Here is a 26,014-nt window from a genome sequence, read left to right on the forward strand (position 1 = left end):
AGATTGCTGAACTACAGTAAGGAATACCCCTCCCAAGGCAAGTAAAAGAGGTCACGTGCCTTAACCAGAAAGCAGAGATCCAAGAGGGTAGGGACAGTCTATGTCTTACCCACCTGTTTCCAGGTATGCTCATTCAGTATATGTTTGGGGCATAATCTATTTTGCAAGAGTTATTATTGTTCTTCAGTTGCTAAGTTGTGTCTGAGTCTTTATGACCCATGGACTGCAGCATGCCAGGCTCCCCTGTCCTTTACTCTCTCCCAGAGCTTGCTCAAATTCATGTCCATTGAGTTGGCAATGCCATCCAACCATCTTGTTCTTTGTCACTCCCCTTCTCCTCCTGCCCTCAATCTTTCCCAGCATCAGGGTATTTTCCAATGAGTTGGCTCTTCACATAGGGTGGTCAAAGTATGAAGCTTCAGCATCAGTCCTTTCAATGAATGTTTAGGATTGATTTCCTTTAGGATTGACAGGTTTGATCTCCTTACTGTGCAAGGGACTCTCAAGAGTGTTATCCAACACCACAGTTCAAAAGCATCAGTTCTTCAGTGCTCAGGCTTCTTTATGGTCCAACTCTCACATCTGTACATGACTACTGGAAAAACCATAGCTTTGACTATACAGACCTTTGTTGGTAAAGCAATATCTCTGCTTTTTAATATGCTATCTAGATTTGTCACAGCTTTCTTTCCAAGGAGCAAGCATCTTTTAATTTCATGGCTGCAGTCACCATCTGCAGTGATTTTGGAGCCCAAGAAAAGAAAATTTTTCACTGTTTCCACTTTTTCCCCTTCTATTTGCCATGAAGCAATGGGACCAGATGCCATGATCTTCATTTTTTGAATGTAGAATTTGAAGCCAGCTTTTTAACTCCTCTTTCACCCTCATCAAGAGGGTCTTTAGTTCCTCTTCACTTTCTGCCATAAGGGTGCTGTCATCTGAGTATCTGAGGTTATCGATATTTCTCCTGGTAGTCTTGATTCTAGTTTGTGCTTCATCCAGCCTGGCATTTCGCATGATATACTCTGCATATAAGTTAAATAAGCAGGGTGACAATGTACAGCCTTGTTGTACTTTCTCACTTTGGAAGCAGTCCATTGTCCAAGTCCAGTTCTAACTGTTGCTTCTTGACCTGCATACAGGTTTCTCAGGATGCAGGTAAGGTGGTCTGGTATTCCCATCTCTTTGAGAATTTTCCACAGTTTGTTGTGATCCACACAGTCAAAGGTTTTAGTGTAGTCAATCAAGTAGACATAGATGTTTTTCTGGAATTCCCTTGCTTTTTCTATGATCCAGTGGATGTTGGCAATTTGATCTCTGGTTCCTCTGCCTTTTCTAAACCCAGTTTATGTATCTGCAAGTTCTCAGTTCACATACTGCTGAAGCCTAGGTTGACAGATTTTGAGCATAATCTTACTAACATGTGAAATGAGTGCAACTGTATGGTAGTTTGAACATTCTTTGGCATTGCCCTTCTTTGGGATTGGAGTGAAAGGGGAGCTCAACAGAGCCATGTATGCTGGTGTTTTGAAATGCGGTCCCCTCCACGTTGCCGTTGACAGAACCGGTCTTTCCTCTGGCCTCCCTGGGATTCGTACTCTTCTGAGACCTACACCTGTTAGTCCAACTCTTTCCTCTTCTCTGGTTTATGTTTGCTCTGCTTTGGCCTTTCAGCCTCTCCTCTCCTTCTTGGGGTCCTCTGTTAGTCAGCCTCTGATTGGGCCGATTAGCTTAAAGCGGTCCTTCTCCTCCCAAGAACTATGTATCTTTACCCATAGTTGTGGGACCCCAGATGTCCTAAGACTGCATGAATCAGTCACATGCTGATCATTTCTTCCCAGGAAGCCCTCTCAGAAGCTACCCAGTTGCGGCTCCATCCAGCCAAGGTATCTCACGGCTCTGTGAGCTCTGCTGTGTGATTAGACACTGCCATCTCCTGGTCGAAGCACTGAGCCTGGTCCCAGCTGGTCTGTCCCAGCAGTTAACTCTTGGGCTTGTTACGTGCTCCCCGTCTACAGTGCTAGCCAGAATTGAAGAGATACTCCTGACCCCACCTCCCCACATCTTATAAGCCTTATGACTTAGAGAATTACTGCTGGTATTGCCCTGTGTGGTTGTTGTTCAGTCACTAAGCTGTGTTCAACTCTTTGCAACTCCATGGACTGCAGCATGCCAGGCTGCCCTGTCCTTCACTATCTCCTGGAGTTTGCCCAAACTCATGTCCGTGGAATCGGTGATGCTATCTAACCATCCCATCCTCTGTCACCCCCTTCTCCTCCTGCCCTCAATCTTTCCCAGCAACAGCGTCTTTCCCAATAAGTCAACTCTTTGCATCAGGTAGCCAAAGTATTGGAACTTCAGCTTCATCATTAGTCCTTCCAATGAATATTCAGGGTTGATTTCTCTTAGGATTGACTGGTTTAATCTCCTTGCTGTCCAAGGGACTGTCAAGAGCCTTCTCCAGCACCACAGTTTGAAAGCATCAGTTCTTCGACGCTCAGCCTTCTTTATGGTCCAACTCTCACATCTGTACATGACTACTGGAAAGACCATAGCTTTGACTATACAGACCTTTGTCAGCAAAGAGATAGATATCTTTGCTTTTTAATACACTGTCTAGGTTTGTCATAGCTTTCCTTCCAAGGAGTAAATGTCTTTTAATTTCAGGCAGTGACTGGCAGCAGTCACCGTCCGCAGTGATTTTGGAGCCCATGGAAAGAAAAGCTGTCACTGCTTCCACTTTTTCCTCTTCTATTTGCCATGAAGTGATGGGACCAGATGCCCCGTGGGCCCATCTAAAATCCATACCTCCCTCAGAGTCCAAGTACATCGTCCCCATAGAGGGACATTGACTTTGGATCCAGACCTCATTGTTTTATCATCAACTGAGCTGGTGAAATGAGTCATCTGAAAGGGATCTTAAAATGCACTGTTTTAATTTGGATGCATACTTGTCTTCATGTGGATTTCTAAGCAGTCTGTCTTAGTAACCAGGGTTAGATCAGGTTTTTATACAGTAGCTTTTAGAGTTAGCTTTCTGATGGATAATTCCATATAAATAGAAAACAATCTCTTGTGAAGTTGTTAATCTGTTTAGTAGATAAACTCCGCCAGGCATAAAAAGCCTACTTTGCCAAAAGAGAAACTAGCTAAATGGGATATTCAACATCTCTGTTGAAGGTAAGGAGCTGAGACCAAATGTGCTAAATATCCTCTGTCATCTAAACTCTTTAGCCGAACCTGTAGATACTATCCTCTCTCATTCTTCATTCCTAGACTTTCATGGCACAGGGGATCCTCATGGGCGGAGCTAGCTCTTTCCTGGCTTCCCTGGTGGCTCAGACAGTAAAGAATTTGCCTGCAATGAGGGAGACCCGGGTTTGATCCCTGGGTCCGGAATATCCCCAGAGAAGGAATTGGCAACTGACTCCAGGATTCTTGCCTGGAAAATCCCCTGGACAGAGGAGCCTGGCAGGCTACAGTTCATGGGGTCCCAAAGAGTCAGACACAACTGAGCAACTAACACTCACTCACATGGAATCACCAGCTCTATTTCAGGAATTCACTCAGGATCATAATAGGGAAAGATTTCTGTTCCTTTGGTCAGAAATAACCAGATACCCAAGGGCAGATATAGTCCCTGAAACCAAGCAGGCTTTCAGGAATTAAAAGAAACTGCCAGACATGTGTGTCTAGAACTGGGTAAAATGAGCCTTTAGCCTGAAGGTCTAAATGTATAGGAAGTTCTTTCCAGCTTATAACAGATTATTCAGTAAACTTGGGACATTAAAAACTTTGCCTTAGCCTGTGTGGACCTCCAAGTCTATCCCAAACAAAAGAGAGATGGGAATTCATCTGGATCAGAGGCTTCAGTTAATCTGCTTAGTTACTACGATGTTGGGTATTAACTATACCCCATGCTCATTTGATTCTTTGAAGGACTGGATAAACTTTGAACAAGCAAAACAATTCTCCTCTGCACCCTTAATAGAGATTAATTTCAACTTACCTGCTGCCGCTTTCCAAAAGACTAATTGAGAAAAGTGGTATTTGTAAAGAACTGATTAGTGGTTATGCAGCACATCCAATTCTTGTTATTCTACATTCCAGCCTCAGATTGAAAAGAACCCTCATGTACTTGGACGATATTTTCTTGGCCTCTCACACAATCACGTTTGCTGTGTTATATTTTGGTGTCACGCCTTCAGCTTTCATCAAGGGATGCTATTTAAAAAAAAAAAAAGAAAGAAAGAAAAAACAAACCCAGGCTAATGAAATCCCTCACTGTCTTTGCTCCAGGAATATGGAAGAGGTTGCTCACTGTATCCCTTAGCTCTTGCTCTAAAAACGTCCTCATGAAAATTGTCTGACAAATTTGCCTGCTCAGAGAATCTTGGCATCCCTTAAGTAACAGGCATCATTTTTCCTCGGTTGATAAGAGTGTAATAAATAACTCTTCTGGTACGTTGCCAATCAGGAACTTAGAGCCTTATTCAAAGGTCAGAGATGCAGGCACCAGTGGGAGGATATGGCTCATCTAGCCCTGATGGGGTTGTTTCCTCTATGGGGTTGGAGACACCAGACACAGGAGGCTAAAACATCTTGCTTTGGGCTGCCCAGAATGAGATCTCAATTGTGAGGCTCCTGAACTAAGTGATCATCAGAGATCATTTTGGAGGAATCTTTCCCTGCTAGTCTATGAAGTTACTGATATTGGGGCTTGTACAGGGTACACCATCAAGGTCCCTAGCTTGTAGCTATGTTATACTCTCCATAAAGGCCAAGTTATTGGCCTATCCCCCACAGGTTTGTTTTGGTTTTGTTTGTTTTTGCCAAATATTGCAGGGAAGAGGACACTGATTTCTAGCTATTTGCAAATGTACTATCTCACATGTCCCTGGAATAATTATCTCAAGTTTTTCTCCTCACCTGGCCATTGCAAGCTGCTGCTTTTCTGTTACCGATCCAGCTGTCTCTTGGTGACCCCCATGACCGTCTTCCTCCCAAACTCAGGAAGGCAAAGCAATAATTACATGTCAAAAATGCCAGTCTTGCTACTCAGTAGCAGGATCAGAATTCAGACCAAGGCCCTTGAATCTGGGGCCCCATGGTAGAGGCTGCTGCCCTGCGTCCCAGCTGCTCAGGAAGAGGTGTTTCCACAATGCCATTTTTGACACCAAGAGGATATTTGTGCATTCCCAGCACTCTTGTCTGTTTCCACATGGATCTCACCTCCACCCGCAGAAGTACTCCAAGCCTCCTTACTTCCCCTAGTCTAAAAATACATCTCATCCCTCACCCCAGAATTAACATGGAAATGTCTTTCCCCAGTACCTAGGACTCATGGTATAGCCTCATGGGACTGCTGTGGTGTGGTCTTGTGGCATTGGGCTTCCCTCATAGCTCAGTTGTTAAAGAATCTACCTGCAAAGCAGGAGACCCCAGTTCATATTTCTGGGTTGGGAAGATCCACTGGAGAAGGAATAGGCTACCCACTCCAGTATTCTGGCCCGGAGAAGTCCATGGACTGTATAGTCCACGGGGTCGCAAAGAACTGGACACGACTGAGCGACTTTCACTTTTCACTTGCATTTGTGGTACTTTGACATATTTCCCCAAACCTGGGTCATTCCACATTGACTATGGTTAGATTGTTATCCTACAAAAGGTCTCCTAGAGATGGATCAAGGTTTCAACAAAATAGAACTCCAAGTATGTAAATGTTTATATGTAAATCCAATACTTCCTACCTTAAGTATATCCCAGTATCAAACTATTATGTGATTTTAAATTGATCATTATACCAACTATGATCTTTTTTTGGATCATAGTTTTGATTTGGATCATAATTTTTCAATTAGTACATTGACATAATAAGCAAATTCTAACACAAGAATGAACACTATTAATCTCCATCATAAGCTTGACTGCCATGACCCCCCCAACAGAGAGTATCCTTTCAAAGATATTCCAAGTCTATACAATTTGATTAATAAGTTTTTATTAAAACCTTGTAAATTCATGATGAAATTATTGAATTTTCTGTAGTAAGGTCTAACTTTTAATATCTTGGAATGGGATACTTCCTTAACAAGAGTAGCTGACATAATTATTGGCAACCAGCCTGTAAAATTACACAGATATTATTTATGAACTGGTCAGTTGTGGTAGCCCCATCATTTTAGATATCCTTTGCCTTTTATCACAGTCTTCTTGATTTCATACTTTGGCATGCATTTTCCAGAAGATTAAAATCTTTAACTTACCCTTAGGGCTTGATGAGTAAATGAACAATAATTATAAAATATACTTGATTAATAGAGTTCATCCAAAAGCAGAGTGGTGCTCAAAGTTAATTTATCTGGAATCACTTTAATGTCTCAAGTTGTGTAATATGAAAAAGCAATGTGGGTTGTGATTCTTATCAACATTTTGTTATTGCCTGATTAAATACCAAGCAAGCCCTAGATTTAAAGAGATGCCAGTTGATGATTAAAAGCAATCCCACTGTCTAATGAATTCCACAACCAAGTTAGTTTCCTCTTGAAATATATACTCATGGGATTAAAATCCCCTCAAAGCCAAGTCAGTGATGGAGCTACCATCTTGTCCCCACTATCTGGGACAAATAACCCTTGGTCTTCCTCACACTGGATGTTCTGGCAGGATAAGCAGGGAGGTACAGTAGCTCAAGGACTCTTCACTAGCCTTGCCAAACTTTCCTTAGAGTTGCACTCAGTTTAAGAAGCTTCCACGCAACCTTACTTCTTTCCACAGGAGATTAGACATGCAATGTAGCCTACTGGCTCTCTCAGCTTCATCCAGCTCTCTCTCCATTTTCTCTGATAGGCGTTTTCTCTAATGTCTGACTTCATCCATATATAGTGGGCTATGTCACATTCTTCAGGGTGTCCTTCATGCACTTCGTGTCCTCGGGTCATGTCCTCATGACCTCAGATCCCTTTGAGCCAGACTGTAACCCTCTGGCTGCCACTCTGACCATCTGCTGATGACAGTGATTGTGTCCCCTAGGTTTCTGATGCTTATGCACTATTGCCTGCCTCTACTGTTTCAAAATCTGATCCTGCTCTTTGCTTCCAGTGGCGCCAGTCTTAGAGTGGCATCTCCTACTGTCAACTCTGGCTGGGGCAGCCACCACCGAACTTTTTAGTGATGCTGATGCCTTCCTCATTAGCTCATACTCAGTGCTTTGGTAGACAGTGTCTCCACCATGCCATCCTGTGAAGCAGTTTAGGCTGGCTGAAACTCTTCAAAGGACTGACATCTTTATCTGGTCATAAGGGACCCTGATGCTACCTAGGGTATGACCCTAGGGAACGACACAAGTGCAATAGTAATGAATGACCTGGAGGTCTGGCTGTCTATTTTGCTGTCTGTCCTCCAGCCTCATTCATACTCAATCCTAGTTGTACCATTCCATCCATCCAATCCAAAGAATTTGTGGGTTCTGGTTTAACCCAGTTTATGAAGGGCAATGTTGGCTGCATCGTCACTTGATATACCATGTTAGATGCTCTGTCTACAGCGAGGCCCAATAGTGAGCCAGAAGCTGTTTTTCAAACAGTAATTCTCTGCTGCAAATAACCTTGTCCAGAACCCTAGTAGACTAGGTTATGATTCTCCCATTGAGGCTTATGTGAATTCCCCATGGCATCCTTCTGGCCCAAGAAACTTCCTTTGGGGTAGAGTTCCCTTTCTCCCTAATCAGCCTAGCACTCCCCAGCTGGGTTATACTGTGACTGAAATCTAATTGACTGAGTATAGGTCTGGCAGGGGGTTGGGGTTCTGCACCATCATGAACCCCATTAATTAATCTTTAATAGGGAAGACTGCCCCTGGAGAGGGAAATGGCAGCCCACTCTAGTATTCTTGTCTGGAGAATCCCATGGACAGAGGAGCCTGGCAGGCTATGGTCCACAGATCACAGGGAGTCGGACACGACTGGGCAACGGAGCACAGGGAAGACTGGAAATGTTCTGCAGGATCATGGGTTCCCAGGGATCCAGGAATTTGAAAGTGACCCCATTCTGTCCCAACCAGAACCTTGACCTTGGTCTTCCATACTTGCCTAGCTGAGAACTGAACCTTCTTTGGAGCTCTGCTACCTTTATGATTAAGTCCAGGGCCTGGTCCTCCATTTGCTCTGCCTTCTGGGGGTGATTCAGACGGTAAAGAATCTGCCTGCAATATGAGAGACATGGGTTTGATCCCTGAGTTGGGAAGATCCCCCAGAGGAGGGCATGGCAGCCCACTCCAGTATTTTTGCTGGAGAATCCCCATGGACAGAGGAGCCTGGTGGGCTACAGTCCATGGGGTCACAAAGAGTTGGACATGACTGAGCAACTAAGCACACAGTGCTGGTGAAAGAGAAAAGAGCCTCTTCAAAAGCTAAGTGTGAAAGCCAGAAGTCCTCTTTATAGTATCTGATTATGGATTAAACACTCAACTTTTGGTTATTTTCCCAAAATACTAATTGTGTTTAGCAATATGTGGTTAGTATTTCCCCATATTTCTCAAATGCCTGATCCAGGGCACCCACTAGTTCATTTCCTTCCATTTCACCATCAGTGAACTTTTTAACAATTTCAGCCTTTGAATAATTCAGCCTTGCGCCAGGCGTTATCAGTACACTGCCTATCACCAGTGATGGAGTCTGTACTAGTTTTTAGAACTGTTGTAACTGCAAACAGGGCGGCTTAAAACAACAAGCATTTTATTTTGTCATAATTATGGAGGCTAGATCTGTCCAAAAGCAGTGTGTCATCAGGGTTATATTCCCTCTGAAGGCTCCTGGGAAGAATCCTTCCTTGCCTCTGAGTTTCTGATGGCTCCAGATGTTTTTGGCTTGTGGTAGCATCACTCCACTCTCTGATTCTATCTTCATATGGCCTTCTCTGTGTCCTCTTTGTCATTGGATTTACAGCCCACCCTAATCTACCATAATCTCATCTCAACCCTTAACTAAAATTATACCTGCAAGTACTGTTTCCAAATAAGATCACCTCCTGAGGTTCTGAATGAAGATGAATTGGGGGACAGTGTTCATCTCACCACAGGGTCCTCATGGCCAGCTGGCTGGTGACAATGTTTCTTAGCACTGACTTTCTTGGATCATTCCTGGGGACCCAACTTGCAACAGCTGGGTCCCCAGGGACATAATATGCTATTATTATGATACAAATAACAGCATACAGGAAGTTTATTAAGTGTTGCTCTTAAACTAAACACATGGGGAAGGGGTGGATAGAAAGAAGGAATCGGCATAAGGGGAATTTGGACCACCCTTGGTTATATAGCTTCCCTGATGTCTCAGACAGTAAAGATTCTGTCTGCAATATAGGAGACCTGGGTGTGATTCCTGGATGGGGAAGATCCACTGGAGAAGGGAATGGCTATCCACTCCAGTGTTCTTGCCTGGAGAATTCCATGGACAGAGGAGCCTGGCAGGGCTACAGTCCCTGGGGTCACAAGAGAGTCAGACACGGCTGAGTGACTAACACTTTCACTTTTCACTTTCATAGTTTCGAAAGGCCTCACCAGTGTTCTCGGGAATCTCTGAAACAGAGAGGATCCCTTGCTGTGGTTCTGAGTTGGATCAAAGAGGCAAAGGCATTAATGAGTAGGATAATCGGTCATTGAATGTGGACTGTTCTAGGGAGACTGTGCTGTCAGAGAAACTGCTTCTCTTCAGGCAAGACTTCAAGACTGACAGCTGAACATTCTCAGTAGTGGGTGAAAAGTACTTCACTCCTGAAGTACTTCTGGGTGACATAGGACTCCACCCACTATACCTATCGTTGATCAAGATTAAAAATTAACTTATTTTTATAAAATTGAAATATTTTAGGCTATTGTTTTCATTTCCAGAAAGATACACCAGAAGGGGGAAAAACCTAAGAACTCTTGAAAAGAAATGAATATTAGATGGATGAGATGACTGAAGGCAAGTTTTGAGACATACACATTGGAAAGTGGAGGGAACACTCACCCAAAATGGAAGTTGCTCCACCTGAAAACTGGGAGGATGGAGATTGCGCACTGGTGATAGAGGAGTTTAGGGGAAGGATATGGGAGATGCCTTAGCACCTCTTTCTCTGGTCTGTCTGTCTCTGAGAAAGGTATGTGCTCTCATTTGTTCTGCTTCTCTATACCATAAGCTTTTCAGGGGCTGGACCTTGTTAGGGAAACCTGCCAGAATCCAGCTTAGCCTATGCTGAGTGGGTAAATGTAACTTTGGGTGCAATATTTGCAAGTCTTTTTGACCAAAAAGCTAAACTGCATTTCTCCCAACAGCTTTATCAGCTTAAAAAAAAAGATTAAAAAAAAAAAAGTAATCTCTACATCAACCTTTCTATGTCCCAATCTGTTCTGAAGTCAGGTGAAGAAGAGTGGTTCTATTCATAGGTCCCTCCTTCAAACTCCTACATGGTCATCAGTATTAGTGATGAAAGAAACACTTTCTTTTCCTTTTCACTTTTGAAACTCTAAAATGTTGCTGTAGTGAAAGTTGCATCTCAGTCCAATAACCATGTGTATCCACTCAGAGTGAGGCACAGACAATTGAGCCTACTTGAGCTTGAAAAGTAGGCAGGGACTGAAGAGTTTTCTCTCATCAGCTCTATAAATCATTTGACACAGATTCTAGGGCAAGCTTCCAGCTATGATTCCAAAAGCCACACCATAGATTTTCTTTTTAGATACAATCAAAATAACATTATAATTAGTTTCAGGTGTACAAGGCAATGATTCGATGTTTGTGTATATTGCAAAATGATCAACACAATAATCCAGCTAACATCTGTCACTATACATTGGTACAAAGAATTCTTTTCTTGTGATGAGAACCTTCAAGATCCACTTTACTGCTGCTGCTGCTGCTGCTACTGCTGCTAAGTCGCTTCAGTCTTGTCTGACTCTGTGCGACCCCATAGACGGCAGCCCTCCAGGCTCCCCTGTCCCTGGGATTCTCCAGGCAAGAACACTAGAGTGGGTTGCCATTTCCTTCTCCAGTGCATGAAAGTAAAAACTGAAAGTGAAGTCACTCAGTCGTGTCCAACTCTTCGAGACGCCATGGACTGCAGCCCACCAGGCTCCTCTGCCCATGGGATTTTCCAGGCAAGAGTACTGGAGTGGGTTATCATTGCCTTCTCTGATCCACTTTACTAGCTACTTTCAAACAAGCAATATAGTATTATCAACTATAATCATCAGGCTATAAATTACATCTCCATTACTTACTAACTAGAACTGGAAATGTGTACTTCTTGGCCCTTTCACCCATTTCACTCACCCCCACCTCCACTCTGGCAACCACCAGTTTGCTCTGTTTCCATGAACCCAGGTCTTTGGTTGGTTGGTTGAAGATTCTACCTGTAAGTGATAACATGTGGTATTTGTCTTTCTCTGTCTGACTTATTTCACTAAACATAATACCCTCCAGATCCACCCATGTTGTTGTAAACTACAAATTTTTATTTTTTTATTTTTGGAAGAGAAGTATTCCATTGTGTATGTGTATATATGTGTGTGTGTGTGTGTGTGTGTGTGTATCTTTTTGAATAAGTGTTTTCATTTTCTTTGGATATATACCCAGAAGTGGAATTACTGGGTCAGATGGTAGTTCTCTTTTTCATTTTTGAGGAAACCCCATGCTGTTTTCCACAGTGGCTACACCAATTTACATTCCCACCAACAGTGTACAGTTTAGTTCAGTAGCTCAGTCGTGTCTGACTCTTTGAGACTCCATGGACTGCAGAATGTGAGGCCTCCCTGTCCACCACCAACTCCCGGAGTTACTCAAACTCATGTCCCTTGAGTCGGTGATGCCATCCAACCATCTCATCCTCTGTCATTCCCTTCTCCTCCTGCCTTCAATCTTTACCAGCATCAGGGTCTTTCCCAATGAGTCAGTTCTTCACATCAGGTGGCCAAAGTATTGGAGTTTCAGCTTCAGCATCAGTCCTTCCAATAAATACTCAAGACTGATTTCCTTTAGGATGGACTGGTTGGATCTCCTTGCAGTCCAAGGGACTCTCAAAAGTCTCCTCCAACATCACAGTTTGAAAGCATCAATTCGTTGGTGCTCAGCTTTCTTTATAGTCCAACTCTCACATCTACACATGACTACTTGAAAAACCATAGCTTTTACTAGGTGGACCTTAGTCAGCAAAGTAATGTCTCTGCTTTTTAATATGTTGTCTAGACAGTGTACAAGGGATCCCATTTATCCACATCCTTGCCAATGTTTGTCTTTTGTGGTCTTTTTCATGATAGCCATTTTGACAGATGTGAAGTAATATCTCATGTGGTGTTGGTTTGCATTTCTCTGATAATTAGCAATGTTGAGCATCTTTTCGTGTGTCCATTGGTCATCTGTGTGCCTTCTTTGGAAAAATGCCTGTTCAGGTGTTTTGCCCATTTTAAATTGTGTTGTTTACTTTTTTGAAGTTGAACTATATGAGCTTTTTATATATTTTGGATATTAACCCCTTATCAGTAATATCATTTGAAAATATTTTCTCCTTGTCCATTGGTTGTCTTTTCATTTTGTTAATGGTTTCCTTTGCTGTGTAAAAGCTTTTAAGTATAATTAGGTCAAATTTGTTTTTTATTTTTGTTTTCTCTTTGGAGAAAGATCCAAAAAAGATCTTACTACAATTTATGTCTAAAACCTATACAGCATATTAAAAAGTAGAGACTTTACCAACAAAGGTCCATATTGTCAAAGCTATGGTTTTTCCAGTAGTCACGTACGGATGTGAGAGTTGGATCATAAAGAAGGCTGAGCACTGAAGAATTGATGTTTTTGAACTGTGGTGTTGGAAAAGACTCTTCAGAGTCCCTTAGACAGCAAGGAGATCAAACCAGTCAATCCTAAGGGAAATCAGTCCTGAATATTCATTGGAAGGACTGAAGCTGAATTTCCAATACTTTGGCCACCTGATGAGAAGAGCTGACTCATTGGAAAAAAACCTGATGCTGGGAAAGACTGAAGGCAGGAGGAGAAGGGGATGACAGAGGATGAGATGGTTAGATGGTATCACCAACTCAATGGACACAAGTTTCAGCAAGCTCCACAAGATGGTGAAGAACAGGGAAGCCTGGAATGCTACAGTCCGTGGGGGTCACAAAGAGTTGGACATGACAAAGTGACTGAACAACAACAAATCCCTACCTATGTTTTCTTCATGAGTTTTATGGTTTCCAGTCTTATATTTAGATCTTTAACTTGTTTGGAATATTTTTGTATACACTGTGAGAAAATGTTCTAATTTCATTCTTTTACATGTAGCTGCCTAGTTTTCTCCCCAATACTTAGTGAAGAAACTATCTTTTCCCCACTGTATATTCTTGCATTCTTTTGTAGGTAAAGTGACCGTAAGTGTGTGGATTTATTTCTAGGCTCTCTGTTCTGTTTCACTGATCTGTGTGTCTGTTTTTTTCCAGTACTATACTGTTTTGATGACCAGAGCTTGGTGATAGAGCCTGAAGTTAGGGAGCATGCTACTTCTAGCTCTGTTCTTCTTCAAGATTCTTTTGCCTATTTGGGGGTCTTTTGTATTCCAAACAAATTTTAAATTTATTTGTCCTAGTTCTGTGAAAAATACTGAACCACAAAAGACCCCAAATTGGCAAAGAAATCCTGAGCAAAGTGTCCAAAGTTGAAGGTATAATCCTCCCAAACTTCAGAGTATACTGCACTGTAATAAAAGCGGTGTGATATTGGCACCAGAATAGACATACAGATCAGTGGAACAGAATAGAGAGCCAGAGATAAACCCACACACCTATGGTCAATCAACCTATGACCAAGGAGACAAGACTATACAATGGAGAAAAACAGTCGCTTAAAAGGTGCTGGGAAAACCAGACAGCCACATGTAAAACAATGAGATTAGAACATTTCCTCACACCATATACAAAGAAAGATACACTCAAAATGGTCTTAAAGACCAAATGCCATAAAACTCCTGGAGGAAAATAGATGGAACACTCTGACATAAATCATTAACAATATTTACTTGAATCAGCCTAAGGGAAAAGAGATAAAAGCAAAAATATGCAAACGAGATCTAATTAAACTTAAAAGTTTTTGCACAAAGGAAATAATAAACAGCTCAATAACAACCACAAAAAAAAAAAACACGCAATTTTAAAAAATGGACAGAGACCTTCTGAGAAATGTCTCTTCAGAAGACATACAGATGGCTAACAGGCACAGGAAAAGATGTTCAATAGCACTATTAGAAAAATGCAAGTCAAAACCACAAGGAGGTATTGCCTCATAACTGTCAGAACAGCTATCATCAAAAAATCCGGAAACAACAAATGCTGGTGAGAATGTGGAGAAAGGAACCATCTTGCACTGTTCATGGGAATGTGAATTAGTGCAGCCACAACGAAAAACAGCATGGAGATTCCTTAAAAAGCTAAAACTATAACAGCCATACGATCCAGCAATTCCACTCTTGGGTCTGTATCTGGAAAAAATACAAACACTAATTTGAAAAGATACATGCACCCCAATGTTTGTGGCAGTGCTATATACAATAGCCAAGACACAGAAGCAATCCAAGTGCCCATCAATATCTGACTGGATTAAGAAGATGTGGTATATATGACATAAAATATTACTTAGCCATAAAAATTGAAATACTGCCCCTTGCAGTAGCAAGGATGAACCTAGACAGTGTTATGCTTAGTGATATAAGTCAGTCAGAAGGGCAAAAACTGTATAACCCCACCTACAAATTCATATGTATGTGCAAAACAGACTCACAGATATAGAAAACAAACTTGTGATTACCAAAAAAAGAGAAGGAAGTGGGGAGGGAAATATTAAGTGCATGGGATTAACAGATACAAACTAATATATATATATATATATATATAATAGATAAGCAACAAGAATACACTGTACAGCATGGGGAATTATACCTATTATCTTGCAATGACCTACTATGGCGTGTAGTGTGCAGTGCTAAATCATTATGCTGTACACCTGAAACACAATATTGTAAATCAACTATACTTCAATTAAATTTTAAAAATAAAGGACAGTAATAGATTGTAATGCACTGAATTATATAAGCACATACTAATATAAACACATTAGAGAAAAGAAAATGCCTGCCCTTATAGTTGAATGCTGCTGCTGCTGCTGCTAAGTCACTTCAGTCATGTCCGATTCTGTGCGACCCCATAGATGGCAACCCACCAGGCTCCCCCATCCCTGGGATTCTCCAGGCAAGATCACTGGAGTGGGTCGCCATTTCCTTCTCCAATGCATGAAAGTGAAAAGTGAAAGTGAAGTCGCTCAGTCGTGTCCGACTCTTAGCAACCCCATGGACTGCAGCCTACCAGGCTCCTCCATCCATGGGATTGTCCAGGCAAGAGTACTGGAGTGGGATGCCATTGCCTTCTCCGTTACAGTTGAATATCAACTAATAAATGTAGAAGAAATGTGAAAAATACCAAACCATTTGGCAACCATTATAATGCTGATTGATTCAAGTAGGAATTGTCAATAGATGCTAGGGCTGGTGGGTAGATATTTGAAATTGGGCCAGGACCCCATTTCTTATTAGAAAACGTACCACAAAGGACTTTCCTGGTGGCTCAATGGTTAAGACTTTGCCCTTCAATGCAGAGGGTGTAGGTTTGATCCCTGGTTTGGGAGCTAAGATCCCACATGCTTCTCAGCCAAAAGTCAAAACATAAAACAGAAGCAATATTTTAACAAATTCAATAAAGATTTTGAAACTGGTTCACGTTAAAAAAAATTTTTTTTAATATAAATCTTCACTCAAAATACTTCTCAATTGCTAAGGAGGAAATGGCAGGCTTCTCCCTGTGTAAATTCACCAGACACCAACTCGAGCAGGTGATCAGAGTTAACATAGACAGTAGTGGGTGGGTCAATGTCATGTGCCTCCTGATGTGATAAACTGAGAAGAGCACACCATCACTTCTGAATAGTATTTTCTATCAGTGTTGACATCCTAATATAAAGCCACAATGCAACCATTCATAAGTAGGAGAGAGTCTTTGTATTCTAGATTTAGAAGTGAAGGTGCATCATGTTAGCAACTTGCTTTCAAGTGGCTCAGAAAACAAGTAATGGCAATAGATATTCATATAAAGTTGCTTACACAGCAAATACATGCATAATTGGGAAATCTTGATGAAAGGGATATGGCAGTACTTTACTGTCTTTGCAACTTTTCTGTACATTTGAAATTTTAAAATTTACTGAAATACCTTTTTAAAAATCATATTTGTAGTATAAAATGGTTTGATGATTGACATTTTGGCAAGGAATTGGAAAAACAACTGCATAGATTTCTAGGTGGGAAAGTACATAAAAGTACTATTTCTTATGGAGGGCAGTTCGTCACTATCAAATTTTTTAAATGCATATACACTTTGACTCAGTAATTCTACTTTTAGGAATTAATGCTACAGATGTATACATCTATGAATATGGGATATACTTCAAGTTGCATAAAATGCAAATAATCAAGTACAAAGTTGTGTGAAAATATAACCATTTGTGTGAAAAAGGACCCATGCATGCATATTTACCTATAATTACTGATAATATCAGAATAGAAAAGAAGCTGGTGGCTAGGTGGCTAAAATTAAAAAAAAAAATCAGATATAGGAGAGGTGGAGAATTGCGGCTGTTTTAGAATTAGTCTTAGATTCTACCTCTTCATGGGAGAAACTATAATTTCCCCATCCCTTGAATCTGGACCTTGGCCAGTTGAGTGTGGTAGAACTGACAGTGTGCCAAGCCTGGGTATTAGACCCATGCAATTTCCATGAGAACTTGCTCAGGGAATCTGGTTGGAAGATGAAATACATAGAATAGAGCCAATAACCCCAGCTGAGATCATTCTTGACTAGCCAGCACAAGCCAGTCACCAGACTAAGCCTAGCCAGGACCAAGTGAACTGCCAAGTTAAACCCAGCAGAACTACCCAGTGGACCCATTCTCTTGTGATCATAATAAATGGCTGTTTTAAGCCACTAAGTCTGTGGTAGTTTTTAATACAGCATTAGTGTGGCAACAGATTATACCCAGCACGAACGCATTCTTATTGGGTCCTAAGTGAGCCTTGGTATCTAACATTACTTACATCCTGCTGCAAATCTAGAAGTACTCAATTTTTCCTTGTCTTCTTGGCAACCAGGCATGGGCACATGACTGGGCCCTGCTTTGCTACATCCACTAATGTAAGTGTCAAAATTCTCCAGTGCCTTATTTCTTGGTGGTGTTTGTTCCAGATATACTGATTGCGGAATTGCCACCCACATGAGGTCCTAGCACTAATGCATTTATCTTCAGTTGACTCCTGTGGGGAGCTTTCAGCTCTGCCCCTATTTACACATTTTCTCAGCCTGATGCTTCTGCTCCTGGAAATAAGAAGGTATTAAGTAGCTCATGGAATTAAGTTTATTTTCTGTTTACAAGGGCCAGTGGGCCTTTTTGCTTTTAAATGGAACATCATTCATTTAGATTTCTGAAGTTGATTAGTCAGGAATTTGCTGGTGTGGACAGTCCAAACTATCACACTGGTGAAGTTAGAAAAAGAAGGTAGGAGAGAATTTTAGGAATGGGGATAGTATTAATGTTCCTCTATGTTATTTTCCTTTGAAACAAACATCTCAATTACTATGATACAGTACAAAGCAAGAGAGACATCATTTATTGTTGGCCTTTGCAATGGAAATACACTGTACCAAGACTCAAGTCCTAGCAACCTTTTACACTAGGATTGACCAGGATTCAACCTTTGAACTCTATCTTTAACCCATTACTTCAGGATTGTTTTGTAAATTTTAACTACTCTCACACTTTCCTGAAAAGCAATTTAGAATCCCATACACTGAAATGCCTTTTATTGTCCCTGAGAAAGTGCCTTGGACATGGATATATCAAGTAACTCAGGAAATCTTGAATCAGACAAGAAATTGGCTAACTACCAATTTTCCCATCTCTTGGCTAACTTTGTTTCCCAATTAGTTTGAGGCTCAACAGAACTAGGACCCTGGCTAAGTTTCAGCTGGCATTGATTCAATCTTTAAATCTCTCACATCTATCCTGTCTCATCCCACAGTTTAGGCCCTCATCTTTCAGCTAGATGATTACTGCAACATGAGACAAGATTGGAGGCAAGAGAGACCGAGTTTTTTCAGGGGACAGGCCTTCTGTGATTTGGTTTTTCTTACTTCCCACTGCAACTCCTGCCAATCCCAGGATAGAAAATAGACATTTGTCTGATTGTACCAATTATTTTCAGAACACCAAGCGCTTACATGCTGTTCCCTATGATTAGCATGCCTTCCCTACTTGAAAAATGTCTACTCATCCTTCAATTTTCAACTCAAGCATTACCAGCAATGTCCATCTCCAAGCAGAAAAGACTCTTCACCTTCTCTTATGGCCAAGCTATCCATTTAACCCTATCCCTACTGTAGAGTATTAACTTCCTTGTTGTCGCTCCCATTGTTCAGAGTTCTTTTGTATCCCCATTACATAGGCTAATGTACTAGAGTACTCAGATTATGCCTATGGGCAGCCTTGGATAAATAACCAAGAAAAGAAAAGGGAAAAAGGAAGAGAGGAGAGAAGAAAAGAATCTGAAGACCCAGGGCCTCAATTCTCTATTCCAAAAAAAACTTGTAATGTTCATCCTCCCAACAAAAACATCCCTGACGTTTAAGAACCATACTTAGCAAAAGAGTGACAAGATGAAAATACATGACAGTTACTGCCTTGGATTTCAAAAATTACTCAAGACATCTATCAATCACATTAATAAGAGTCCATTCTTCCTTATTAAGTATATAAGCTGAAAGGCTGGCAGCGTTTCATGGAAATTTTATGATCACTGGCGTCAGACATGGTTTAAATCTGGCCTTAGATAAATTTCTTGCCCTCTGTATCTCTCAGTTCCTTGAACTGAAAGGATTGTATTGCACTGCTAGCAATCTTTCATACATACACACACACACACACACACACATATCCTTAGTTTTGTAACTTTTCCAGTGAACAGGCTTACAAGAGCAATGAATTGGGCACAACCAAGATTTTCATTACATGGAGAAGTGTTGTTTTTTTAATCACATTGTCCATACTATCCAGTTTTATATAGCATTTAAAGAATACTGAAGTATAACTGAATGTACTGACTTAGAAACCTGTCCATGTGTTCTTTCATAGGAAAAATATTGAACATATGCAATTACAATCTTATTGATCATCTTGAAAAATATCTGTATATAGAGGTACATGTATATGTAAAGTGCTTAGGGATACAATCATCAAGACCAAAGTGTGTAATACATGAAGGAGGAAGAAAGCACTACCAGAGAAAAATAATTTCAATAAACAATTCTGTTTTAATTGATATAGTCCATTCAAGATGCCATAGCAAAATACCACAAATTGCATGGCTTATAAATGGATATTTTTCACAGTTCCAAAACCTAAAGCACCAGCATGGTCACATAGCAACTGCCAACCAAGAAAAGTTTACCCAGCAAAATTATCCTTCAGAAATGAAGGGTAGATAAAGCTTTTCATAACAACCAAAAGCTGAGGGAATCCATCACCACTATACCTGCCTTACAAGAAATGCTGAAAGATGTTTTTCATATTAATATGAAAGGATGCTAACTTCTAATGTAAGCTTATGAAAGTATTCGTCACACGTGTAGAGGCTTCCCTGGATGCTCAGTGGTAAAGAATCCACCTGCCAGTGCAGGAGGCATGGACTCCATCCCTGATCTGGGAAAATCCCACGTGCCATGGAGCAACTAAGCCCATTCACCACAACTATTGAGCCCGCACACCCTAGAGTCCAGGAGCTGCGACTACGGAGTCTATGCACCCTAAAGCCCGTGGTCCACAGCTAGAGAATAGCCCCCATTCATCACAACTAGAGAAAAGCAACAAAGATCTAATACAGTAGGTCTAGTGCAACGAAGGCCCAGTACAAAAATAAATACACACACATGCATCACACTGGTAACACTAAGTATATAGTCAAATTCAGAATACTTTCAATACTATAACCACGTAACTCTAGTATGGCAGTTAAAGGACCCTTGTGGCTCAGAACCTGTCTGCAATGTGGGAGACCTGGGTTCTTTCTATCCCTGGGTTGGGAAGATCCCCTGGAGAAGGGAAAGACTACCCACTCCAGTATTCTGGCCTGCAGAATTCCCTGGACTGCATAGTCCATGGGATCACAAACAGTCAGACGTGAGTGACTTTCACTCACTGCCCTACCTGCCAGTCAGTCAGTGCCCTGTCACTGCCCATTCTGGCCATGGCTAATGCCCTTGGGTTGTAATTTGACCAAAGCTCCCAAGGCAGCCCTGGTTTTGGCTAACCCATCTCGGCAGCTGGAACTTGGAGGGCCCACTGCAGTCCAGGACTTCTGGTTTTGCTTCTTCCTGGCTAGAGGTGTTGCAAGATGCTATGCCAAAACACTTGCCCCTGTGGATCAAGTAAAAGTTTTATTACAAGCTCACAGTCAATGCTAAAAACATTCAGAAGTATTTTCTGCATTGCCTGCTATTTCCCAAAGGATGGATACCTTGGATTGTATTAATATAAAGGGATTATTGCAATGATGATCTGAATATTTCCCTATGGTGCAATCCAGTTTATCACATTTGAGCATGATGGAACATTTACTACTACAAAGCTGAGTTTCTGGTCTGTACACAGATTAATGGCTGGATCTGTGGCAGGTTTAACGGCAGTTATCAGTACTTACCCTCTACACATGGTTAGAGTACACCGAACACTCCAAGTGAAAGAGGAACATACTTATACAGGAATTAGTCATGCTTTCAAAATTGTTTGAGCAAAGGAAAGTGATTACCTTGTATTTTACAGAGGCCTGATACCTGCTGTATTGGGAATGGTTCTTTCTATAGGCATGTATTTGGTTGGTTGGTTGCTTTTTTCCTTCTGGTACCTTTCCTGTGCTCCTTACATTCTTGGCAGAATTTCTGATAACAGTAAGTCCCCTACATACAAACCTTCCATTTGCAAACTTTCAAAGATGTGAGTGTGTGTTCACATGTCCAATCATGTTAGTTCCTGTGTCTGGCGTGCATTGTCACATGTGTGCATCTTCTACAAGTGGTTGTGATCGCGTGTACATCACTGTGTAGCACTGTAGAGAGTACAGTAGCACAGTATCTTTAGTTCAAGCCCAGGATGTCTAGAAGCAAGCATAAAAGCAGCAGTGATATAGCTGGTACTACTGATACAGCTGGTAAGTACTGTACTGTAAGATTAAAAATATTTTATTTTTGTGTTTTTAAGTGTATTTGTTTGCAAAGTTTTATAAACCTATCATAATACCGTACTACTATATAGCCAAATATATTAGTTGGGTACCGAGGCCTACTTTGTTGGACTTAACGAACAAACTGTGCACTCAGAATGGAACTCATTCATTTGTAGGGGACTTGCTGTATCCTAATGTCTTTGTTTTGAAAACTCACAAACTTACATTGCAGTGGTGTTACTGGAACAAAAACACAGAGTAGTTGTATCCTACTCATTTGTTGTATTCTTTGGTAATTGTAGTTAGGAACTGCTCCTTCAGAATTTGAAAAGTGCCTTACCAGGAAGGTGACTATAAAGTATGTCTATGGACACCATGGAATTCAAAGGGATCGTGGTTTCTCTCTTAATTATACCCACTGTGTTCTTCCTCACACAGTGGCTTTTACAATACATGAACTTATGAAGCAGTTTTTTCACCTCAACTAAAAAAAGTTATGATTTCCTTAAACTCTTTGAGAGAAAAATGAAATCTTAATTTGTGGGAAGAACATACTTGGAGGGAGACATTTACCCTGTCACTGAAAACCACTGGTATTTTAGCACTTGATTTTTTTGTTCATCATAATCAAAAGTGCTTACTATGCTTTCTGATGCTGAAAGTTATACCTTGGAATATTGGGGGGGGGGGGAATTTATAAGCTGATGCTGGCTAATCAATAGGTTAATTGAAATAATTTAAAAGTATTATTTGGAAATAAGGTTAATTTAAAACGGGATTTAAGAGGTTGCCATTAAGGTTACTTAAAATATGAAAACAGAGCTACTATTATATGATCCAGCAATCTCACACCTGGGTATATACCCAGAAAAGACAGCTAAAAGATACATGAACCCCAATGTTCAGCACTGTTTACAACAGCCAAGACATGGAATACACCAAGTGCCCATCAACAAATGATTGGCTTAAGATATGTTGTGTACATATACACCTACACATATGTATGTGTGTATATACATACAATGGAATTAGTATGGATTTCTCAAGTGGCGCAATGGTAAAGAATTTGCCTGCCAATGCAGGAGATGTAAGAGATGCGAATTCCATCCCTGGGTTAGAAGATTCCCTGGAGGACAACATGGCAACTCACTCCAGTATTCTTGCCTGGAAAATTCCACGGACAGAAGAGCCTGGCGGGCCACAGTTCAAGGGGTCACAAAGAGTTGAACATGACTGAGCACACACACATATTAAATATATACATGCATACAATGGAATTATTACTTAGCCATAAGAAAGAATGAAATATTGCCATTTGGAGCAACATGGACAGATTATCATGCTAAGTGAAGTAAGTCAGAGAAAGACAAATATTGTATCACTTAAATGTGGAATCTAAAAATGATACAAATGAGTCCATATACAATACAGAAACAGACTCAGACAGAAAGGAAATTATGGTTACCAAAGGGGAAAGGGGAGGAGGAAAGGATAAATTATCAGATACAAACCAGTTCATATAAAATACATAAGCAACAAGGATTTACTGTATAACATACTGAACTGTATTCAATGTCTTGTAATAAGCTAAAATGAAAAGTAATGTGAAATATATAAAGTCTTTATATATATATTCAGTTTTTCCATATATCTGAATCATTTTGCTATACACCAAAACTAGTACAATATTGTAAATCAACTAGATTTTTTTTTTAAAAAGTGTTACCTTTTTCTTTATCATGCTATTCCAAGCTTTTAATTGTAATCATGATGTTCAAAGACTGACATTGGTTCTTATCATAGACAGGCTTGGTTATATTGCAGCAGAATGAAGAGAATTGGAAATTTAAGGTATATAAAACATAGCTTAAAGCCAACATTGAACTATTATTCTTAATATTGCTCTTATGTAATTCTGCTGTACTCAATAAAAGGACATTTTCTCTTAATTTCCTTAATAAAAGTTGTATTGAAAAAGTAGCTGTGTAGAGAGACTTAACATGGTAGCTCAGATGGTAAAGTATTTGTCTGCAGTGCAGGAGATCCAGGTTTGATCCCTGGGTTGGGACGACCCCCTGAAGAAGGAAATGTCTACCTACTCCAGTATTCTTGCCTGGAAAATTCCATGGACAGAGGAACCTGGCAGGCTACAGTCCATGGGGTCACAAAGATTTGGACATGACTGAACAGCTAACCCACACAGACTCAACAATAAGAATTTTCAGGTATTGTGCAAATGTTACTTCCAGTTTCTATGAGTGATTTAAAGGTGTTTTTTAAAAGTCAGTGTATTTCCCAAAGGCAATAAAAATATTGAGTATCTTTTCTCTTGAAATAGATTAGTTATAGATTTGTTTTCATTAAATATTTTGGTATATACCAGATCATCTAAGTCCACTGTAAAATACCTACTAATATAGATATGAATATCAAATAATGTTTCTAAGGCATTATGTCATGATACATCAAATAGTTCTTCCTTGTGAAATAATTTTAGTGCAATATAAACTTAAGTAGAAATGCAACCCACTCCAGTATTCTTGCCTGGAGAATCCTATGCACAGAGAAGCCTGGCAGGCTACAGTCCATGGAGTAGCAAAGAGCCAGACACGACTGAGTGACACACACACACGGAAATGTAAAACATGATTTGAATTGCTATCCTTTGTATTAAAATGGTTTAAAATGTGAGAATTCCACTTATTGTGTTGAGTTATTTTTAAGTTTTATTATAAGCATGACAAAAATGCAAGGGAGAACAGTTATGGTTTAGGCTTCAGAAATAGCAATTTATAGTTTGCTAATGTTAAAAATAAAGCTCAACATTCAGAAAACGAAGATCATGGCATCTGGTCCCATCACTTCATGGGAAATAGATGGGGAAACAGTGGAAACAGTGACAGACTTCATTTTTGGGGGCTCCAAAATCACTGCAGATGGTGATTGCAGCCATGAAATTAAAAGATGTTTACTCCTTGGAAGGAAAGTTATGACCAAACTAGATAGCATATTCAAAAGCAGAGACATTACTTTGCCAACAAAGGTCTGTCTAGTCAAGGCTATGGTTTTTCCTGTGGTCATGTATGGATGTGAGAGTTGGACTGTGAAGAAAGCTGAATGACGAAGAACTGATGCTTTTGAACTGTGGTGTTGGAGAAGACTCTTGAGAGTCCCTTGGACTGCAAGGAGACCCAACCAGTCCATCCTAAAGGACATCAGTCCTGGGTGTTCAATACAGGGACTGATGCTAAAGCTGAAATTCCAATACTTTGGCCACCTCATGCGAAGAGTTGACTCATTGGAAAAGACTCTGATGCTGGGAGGGATTGAGGGCAGGAGGAGAAGGGGATGACAGAGGATGAGATGGCTGGATGGCATCACTGACTTGATGGATGCGAGTCTGGGTGAACTCCGGGAGTTGGTGATGGACAGGGAGGCCTGGCATGCTGCAATTCATGGGGTCGCAAAGAGTCGGACACGACCGAGCAACTGAACTGACTGACTGAACTGAATGTTAAAAATCGTAAGTTGAAAGTCTTATTTCTGCTTCAGTTTTTATTTTTTGCATAAAATATTTTTGTCATACCTTGGTAAGAAACTAGATAAACTGGTTTCATTTGCAAACTCTTAATTTTAAAATAAATATGTACCTTTGTATGATTTATAAGTGGATCTATACATAAAAATACATGCATTCCTAGAACTATTTTGTATATTTTCATTTCTGGGTTACAATGTATCTAAATACTGTTATCAAATCCTTAGATAATTTAAATGTATAAAATAAGTATCTCAGGTTACCAATTAAAGGACTGCAAATTTTTAAAATAAAATTTTACATTCTGTGTCTGTTACAGAATACATAGTATATTAAAAATAAATTTTACTCAAAAAGGTCAAAGGACAAATATATGAATAGCTATAGCTACGTAAGTCTTAATAAAAAATATGCAATATAAAAAAGATGTAATTTGTGAAATTAAAAACGGAATGTGTTTGGGGGAAGTAAAAGGGTAGAGTTTTCATATGCGATCAAAGTTAAGTTGCTATCAGCATAAAATAGACTATTATATCTATAAAATATTTCAAGGAAGCCACGGAGTAACCACAAAAAAAAAAAAACCTGTAGTAGATAAACACAAAACTATAGAATACATACACAACATAAAGAGAAGAGTATCAAAGCATACCACTATGGCAGATTATCGGTTCAAAAGGAAGATAGCAAGAGACCAAGAAAGGAACAAACAAAAAACTAAAGCACAGAGAACAGTTAACAAGATGGCAACAGTAAGTCCTGACCTACCACCAATAGTTACATTAGATGTAATAGATTATTCTCCAATCAAAAGGCACAAGGTAACTGGATGAATTAATAATTAAAAAAAAAAAAACTAGACCCAAACATAAGCTGCCTACAAGAGACTCTTCAGCTTCAAGGACATATGTAGGCTCAAAGTGATTTCATGCAAGTAGAAACTGAAAAAGGAGGGTTATCCTTATATCCAACAAAACAGACTTTAAGTCCAAACTGTAACAAAGAAGGTCATTGTGTAATGATAAAAGGGTCAACCCATCAGGAGGCTGTAAGAACCATAAATATATACGTACTCAACATCAGAGAACGTAAATACATTAAGCACACACTAATAGATACTGAAGCTGAAGCTCCAATA

At 40.2% G+C, this 26,014-nt stretch overlaps 1 long non-coding RNA gene and 1 pseudogene across 4 annotated transcripts in view; one reads left to right on the forward strand and one right to left on the reverse strand.

The window, feature by feature from the left end:
- Positions 1-13,636: 13,636 nt before the first annotated feature.
- Positions 13,637-26,014, reverse strand: part of LOC147370423 (uncharacterized) — an 84,089-nt gene continuing 71,711 nt past the window's right edge. For 2 of the 4 annotated variants that reach the window (XR_015165264.1, XR_015165263.1), the window contains exon 4: positions 13,644-14,501. This is a non-coding gene — a long non-coding RNA (uncharacterized LOC147370423). Of the gene's footprint in view, positions 14,502-26,014 lie in introns of all 4 variants that reach the window. The other 2 variants (XR_015165266.1, XR_015165265.1) reach the window with 2 other exon arrangements.
- LOC147370424 (mitochondrial coenzyme A transporter SLC25A16 pseudogene) lies at positions 20,371-21,058 on the forward strand (annotated as a pseudogene).

This window comes from Bos grunniens, chromosome 6 (genome assembly GCF_055505025.1).
Source record: "Bos grunniens cultivar Pamir isolate PY7600 chromosome 6, Bosgru_T2T1.0, whole genome shotgun sequence".
NCBI lineage: Eukaryota > Metazoa > Chordata > Mammalia > Artiodactyla > Bovidae > Bos > Bos grunniens.